Here is a 7,396-nt window from a genome sequence, read left to right on the forward strand (position 1 = left end):
ATATTCTAACATTAATCCAAGTAAGTATATTTAATGGAATTAACCTCCCCATATTTGTAGTGGTTTAAAAGAAAATCATACTGATTTGTTATTCTATACAAAGTTATTTATTTTATTGTAAAAGAATTGCCCTATTTATTTTTAGCAAAGCAGGGATAGGATTGGCTAGGGAGGTAGGGTTCTGGTTTCAATGTAATCCTCTCAGTATTTCTTAAAACCCTGAAAGGAAGATATTATGAGTCTCATTTTAGGCTCCACTGGGTAAAATATCTTACTAAAGCCATATAACAGTTTGTGGCTAAACTGAGAGGCAAGTCTTAAGATTTAAACCTAAGTTTTTCTACCATCTGACCATCAACTGTAAGCAAATAATCTTTCCAAATTATACATTTTTAAAATATAGGATTACCTATGGCAATATGTACATCTTTAGTAAACCCTTGTTCTGAAATGAATTTTAACTGAGAAATTCTGAGTCAGGGGAAGTGACTTCTAACCAGATTTAAATAATAATGGATTTTGTTAGGTGAGGAATAGTGGATCAACAGGATCTCAAACTTATAATTGAATTAATATAATTCCTTGGCTCTGTGTAAACATCTAAACTGGTTTGTTTTTGTCTTGAACGAACACTGTGGACTGACTGTAAACATCCATCACACTTTTTTTTTTTGAGAAATTCTGAGTCGGGGAAGTGAATTTTAACCAGATTTAAATATTCATGGATTTTATTAGGTTAGGGGGAGAGAAGTTTAATTTAGAAATAAGCTTCGGAAAGCCTCCTGATCAGAAGGGAGCCTAAGGGCCTACCCACCCCACCCACCCTTGGAGAGAAAGGCCATTATGACGGGTAAGGCCCCCGAAGGGGAGGGGACCGCATGGGACCTGGTGCAGGAGCTCCACGAAGCTGGTCCTGGGCTCGGCAGGTACTGGCAGAGCCTAGAGTGAGGAGTGGACCGGCTTTCTCAGGTAAGGGGCCCTGCTTCTGACTGCGTTTGCATTTGCATTTGCCACTCAGGACGAGCAAGATTTCAGGGATACACAGGAGCACTGCACAGATCATCCCGCCCAGCTGCAGGCCTTCCCAGTCTTAGTAGAAGGGACTGTCTTTATCAAGCAGGTCACTGGCTTCCAAGACAGGCAAGCCTGCGGCAGGAGGAGGACAGCCCAGGTCACTCCGTCTACGACACAGCTGCAGGACAGGGCCTTCTCCTAAGCGCACCTGAGGGCCCAGTGCAGGGAGCAGGTCTGAGGAGGCAGCTGGTGCTGCCCAGTCAAACGTCTCGCATCAAGACAAGTCCAAGCTGTTCAGAGAAACCCAAACTCTTATTCTCAATGCAAACAGAACCACTTAGACTCACCATGCAATGGCTTTAGATAATAGCTTATGTTTTGCAGTACAAAATCTAAAAAAACAAATATTCCCATTTGATAGCACTACGGAGACCTGAAACCACCTTCAGTCACAGTGTTTCATATCTGCATTAGCAAGACTTCACCATTCAACACGACCTTACTCTGCCTGATAATTATTCTCCAGGATGAGGAAGAAAAGACATTTTAAAACAAGATGCTTCTTAATAATGCTGCTTTCTAAGAAGAAATCTTTTAAAATGTATTTAGTTTTCTTTTTATGGACATAATAGACATTTGTTGTAAGGCATCTGAAGAACACACAATAACTTTAAGAAAAGCGTAAAAACCACCTAGTAAGTCACATGTACTTGCCAATAACATTTTGCTTAACATTCTACATTATATGCATAAAAATATTTGCTAAGAGGGAATTTCTGATTTTTCTGCCCAGAACTCCTAGAATAAACTTAATCCTATTTTCCCCTGAGATATACGCCCACTCATCACAAAAAGGAAAAGAAAAAGAGATGCACATCATATACACATACTATGTGTGTACAAAGTACAGTCACATGGTACAAAATCCAAAACATTTCAGCTGAGCGGGGGTGGGGATAGTGGGTAGCAGCTCCTTCAAAGCGTTGTTAGGAATCCCTGTTCTTCCAAGGAGAATCGGTGCATACAAAAACAAATACCTATATCTATCTCAGTGATTCTCAAACTTGGCTGTATGTTACAATCATTAGAGTAGATTTTAAAATATATATATCGACGCCTGGGCCCCATCCTCAAAGATTCCAACTTAATTAATCTTGGATGTAACTGGGATATTGTAATTTAAAAGCTCTCTAGGTAATGCTTTTGTGTAAAGTTGAGAAACCCCGTCTCTGCTATAACGTAATTTGCCATTTTTTATATAAAAAAGGACATTTGAGATCTCTCCAAATTTCCATTTCTTAAGACCATATATTGAGGTATGGGTGACATACAAAAAGCTGTATATATTTAACATACAACAATTTAATGAGTTTAGAGATAATCATACACCCCGAAACCATCACCAAAATCAATGCCATAAACATATCTATCACCTTGAAAAGTTTCTTCTCACCTTTCTTTCTTCCTTCCTTCCTTTCTTTCTTTCTTTCTTATTTCAAATAAGAACATTTAACATAAGATCTACCCTCTTAGCAAAATTTTAAGTATACATTATTGTTAACTATATAGGCACTATATAGCACATCTCTAGGAATTACTCTTCATAACTGAAACTTTGTAACCTTTGACCACTGGTAACCACCATTCTACTCTCTGTTTCTGTAAGTTTGACTATTTTAGAGTCTTCATATAAGTGGGATCATATAGTATTTGTTCTTCCCTGTGTTAGTAATGTCCTCCAGGTTCACCTATGCTGTCACAAATGGCAGAATTTTCTTTTTTTAAAGGTTGACTAATATTTCACTGCATATTAATACCTCATTTTCTTTAGCCACTCATCCTCCGATGGAGATTTAGGTTGCTTTTATGTCTTGAGTATGTGGTAATGCTACTATGAACATGGGAATGCAGATATCTCTTCAAGATCCTGATTTTAATTCTTTGGATATATACTCAGAAGTTAGATTGCTGGATTGCATGATTTGATCATATGATTCTATTTTTAATATTTTAGAAATCTCCATACCATTTTCCATAGTGGCTGGCACCAATCTGTATTACCACCAACAGTGTACAAGGGCTCCCTTTTCTCCCTTGCTGATACTTTTTATCTTTTGTTTTTTACTTTATAATAGCCATCCATTTTTCCAAAAATAATACATAATTCTCCATTGTTTGGATGTACCATAATTTGTTCAACCAGTGTCCTAGATTAGGGCACTTTATTTTATTTAATAGTTTTTTAAAATTTCATAGTGTTGTTTTGGAACATATTGTTTGATATATGGATAATATTACTAGAAGATATATTCTTAGAACCATAATATCTGCATCAAATTGCATGAGAATTAGATAATTCTGTGAATATTCTGAAATTGCCTTTTAAAATTTGCCCTACTACTTGCATTATAGTATAATACCTGTTTTCCCACAATCTACCAAGGTTCCTCAGGCTCTAATTTGCACATGAATCACCTGGGGATTTTGTTCAAATGCAGATTATGTAAATCCAGAATAGGCCCTGAGATTCTGCATTTTGAACATTTCTTCATTTTATGGTTACTTAAGGTGGCATATTGGGATGTTTACTTGAGATTTTTCTTCTTCTTCCTGCAGGTATTAATATCTGTAAATTTCTCTCTAAAAACCTTTCTAACTGTATCTCATAAATTGTGTTTCTTCTTTATTCATCTTGATGTATTTCATTACCTTGTGATTTCTTCTTTGGTCATTGGTTATTGAAGGGTAGCTAATTTGTGAATTTCCCAGTAACTGATTTCTTACTTAGCTCCATTTTTGTTAGAGAACATACTATGCTGATGTATGATTTCATTTTTTTTTTAATTTATTGCTTATTTTAGGTTCTAACATATGGTCTTTCCTGGACAATGTTCCATGTATGCTTGAGAAGAACATGCATTCTACAGGTGTCATTCTACTTGGTTTAGTAAGTATATAGCATTGTTCAAGTCTATTTTCTTTTTGATCCTCTCCCTAGGTGTTCCATCAATTACTGGCAGAGGAATCCTAACTATTATAATCGAATCGTCCATTTCCACTTCAATTATTTTCATTTTTGCTTTATGTATTTTGAGGCTTTGTTGTTAGATGAACAATTGCTATGTCTTCCTTTCAGATTTATCATTTTATCATTGTAAAATGCCCCTTTGTTTCTAGTAACAACCTTGGTCTTAAGTACTATTTTGTCTAATATTAATCTATTTGCCTAATATTGTCTATTTTATCTAATATTAGTATAGCCACTCCAACTCTCTTTTGGTTCTTGCTTGTATAGCATTTTCCATCTTTTAACTTTCAAACTATTTGTGTCTTTGAATCTAAAGTGTAAGTCTTGTAGACATCTTAAATTAAAACAACAAAATTTGGATTGAAATTAATACCAACTTAATTTCAATAGTAGATAAAACTACTCTGATATAACTCTCTTCTCTGTCTCCTCCTCTGTGCTATTATTGTCGTACAAATGGCATCTCTGTAAATCGAAAGCCCACCATCATAGTTTTATATTTATTATGCAGTTGTTTAAGTTACTCAGGTTAAGACTAGTCAGAAATAAAAATACATTTATATTATACTTCATTTTATATTTACATATAGTTGGCTTTGCTGGTGCTCTGCATTTCTTCATTTGGATTTGAATTACTGTCTAGGGTACTTTGATTTCAGCCTGAAATAACCTCCTTTATGTTTTTGTTTGCTTGTTTTTGGTTTTGGTTTTGTTGTTGCTGTTGCTGTTGTCATTTTAATAAAGAAGGATTGCCATCCTAGAAATGTTTTTCCTCATCAGCTTTATAATGAGAGTTGCGGATATTTATATTTGTCCATTATATATTTTTTTAACATTTTGATATTTTGGTACTCAAATTAATTATTCTTTCTTTTTATTGTCACATTCCTAAAAGCTGGAGGGGAAATTTAGAGAATCTTTCTCTCTCCAGCCTCATCACTTTCTTTCTCTTAAATTTTACCCTTTACCTTACTTCTATGTCATTGAATAGTCATGTCCTCTTTTGCCTCCTGGTCATTTTAATACTGTATCTTCTCACTGGAGTCCTTTTCCTACCACATCCTACCCTTGGTAAACTTCTCTCCATGTTTCAGACTTTAGGTTAGTTACATGATCCAGAAAGCTTTACCTAGGCCTTCCAAGTATGAACGACCTGCTTCTCCTATATATTCCCTACACATCACACCTGTTTACTTCTTGGTGACCCACAAGAATAATTAAGAACGAGGAGGATCATGCCTGTTCGGATCACTATTAGCTTCAATATGTGGCACACAATAGGTAGTAACAAACATATAAATAGATTTCTGCAATTGAAATAAGTTTGATTTATGTATTTAGCTATGTTCACACATGAAAAAAAGTTGTAAGCCATATTTATTGCAGGTAACTAGATTAAATCAGCTTACCTGTTGCTAGTACAAATTATATTATAATGCAAAGGTGAATTTACTGAAAACCTAATAAAACTTAAGCTTCAGGCTCCCTTGGTTGTCTTAATTTATTACAAGGTCATGCTTTTAAATTTTACATTCTTTTTATTTAATATGCAGCTAGGGTTGCCAGATTTAGCAAAGGAAAATACAAGATACTCAGTTGCATTTGAATTTCACGTAAATAGCACATAAATTTTGAGTGTAAGTGTAATCTACACAATATTGGGACATACTTGTGATGAAAAAAGTTGTTATCTGAAATTCAAATGTAACTAGGCTTCTGATTTTTTTTACTGGCAGCCTACAATAAAACCACACCCCAACACCACCACCAAACTATACAAGCTGCAGCCCATACAAACCCTGAGTCTGCCTCTCTTCTGTCGCTGTGATAGAAATTTGAGTTATCCAATGGCCAACTTTGGAGCTGAGCTTTAATATTTCCATTGCACTTTAACCAACAAATGTATATCTTTTGAAAACTTAAATGGATACTTGTCCCTACTGCATTTTTCATATTATATATCTTATATAATTAAATACATTATATTGGTTAAACTTTGATAAAAAGACATACCGTCATCAAAATTGCCAGACTGTCCGTGAGCATCATGTAGATGAGTATTTTCAGTTAGTTACTGCACACTGAACCCTACTGTGCTCCATGAACTGCACAAGACTTTCAGATGCAAGATAAAGAAAACACAGTCCTGATCATTTTAAGTGTCTGGAAAGATTCTATAGTAACGTCACACCTTAGACACATCAATCTACAATTGTAATATAAAGTTACTCTCGTTAAATACCAGCAAAAGACCATCAGGTTCCCATTCAATAGCCAAAGAAGTTTGATTGTTTTGGGAAGATATGGACATATAATTTTTGCCAAGCAATACATAAATATATGTATCATTCTGCTATATGTTTTCTTCAAATAAAAGTGCCATAATTTTCTCCTATTTCCAGGCTTTTCTGCTTTCAAAAGTCCTCCTAAATGATAAGTTTCAGAGAGGTATGAGACTGCAATTTGATATACACATTGAAAAATATAGAAGGATTGTAGATTGTTTTAGATGTTTCGAGCAACCCAGTAGTACTGTGATATTTGCAAAAGAGCATCTCTATTATAGCTCAAAATGTCATGGAAAAGGATTCCAAACACCTAATATTCAGAATATTTGTCCAATAAGTAAAAAGCCTTAGCATTTATTAGGGCCTGACATATAATCTCAAAAATAAATAAATCTCCAAGTATGAAAATCTAATGATAGTCCCTATATATGGTTAATTAGTATAATAATAGTTCTACCAAACTATTGAATAAGTCTTGGCAATAGACTACGAAAAGTGACTTGTTCATTTACTACAGGCATGTTAGTAAGAGCCCTGACTTAGCAACAATCAGATGGCACACTCAAATTAGGATAACTTGAGAAAAGTTTAATAAAAGGAGTATTTACAAAAGTGTGGGAAGGGGTAGTGTAGTATCCTGCAACTAGTAATAAACAAGTTTTTACCATCTTAACTCCAAAGAACAAAGGGGAATAGTTACCGGAACTCAGAAAAGAGATTTGGATATAGAGATGTTTGCAGTAACCTTTTGTCATGGGACACAGCTAGCCTGTGTTGACCTTAATGGGAAAGAACCCAGGTAATAAATATATCAATCTCATTCTACTCCCTCCTTTTGACCTTTTGTAGCTCCCTGTTGGCCAAACCCAATCTGAAACAAATTCAAGCGTTCCTACTGATGTTATCAATATAGAACAGGCTCCAAGGGCAGAGAGGAGAGAGGTGGGGTAGAGAGCAGATCTGGAAGGACAAATGGAAAATGTACAAACTAGAAATCACCAAGGAAAAGCAACCATTCAGCGGCTATCATTTTGCTTTACTTACTACTTCATCCATGTAAATATGA

General features: G+C 35.1%; 1 pseudogene; it reads right to left on the minus strand.

The window, feature by feature from the left end:
• Positions 1-841: 841 nt before the first annotated feature.
• On the minus strand, positions 842-3,746 carry LOC132362492 (FXYD domain-containing ion transport regulator 4-like; annotated as a pseudogene).
• Between the last annotated feature and the right edge of the window lie 3,650 nt (positions 3,747-7,396).

The sequence above is a fragment of the Balaenoptera ricei genome, chromosome 3 (assembly GCF_028023285.1).
Source record: "Balaenoptera ricei isolate mBalRic1 chromosome 3, mBalRic1.hap2, whole genome shotgun sequence".
Taxonomy (NCBI): domain Eukaryota; kingdom Metazoa; phylum Chordata; class Mammalia; order Artiodactyla; family Balaenopteridae; genus Balaenoptera; species Balaenoptera ricei.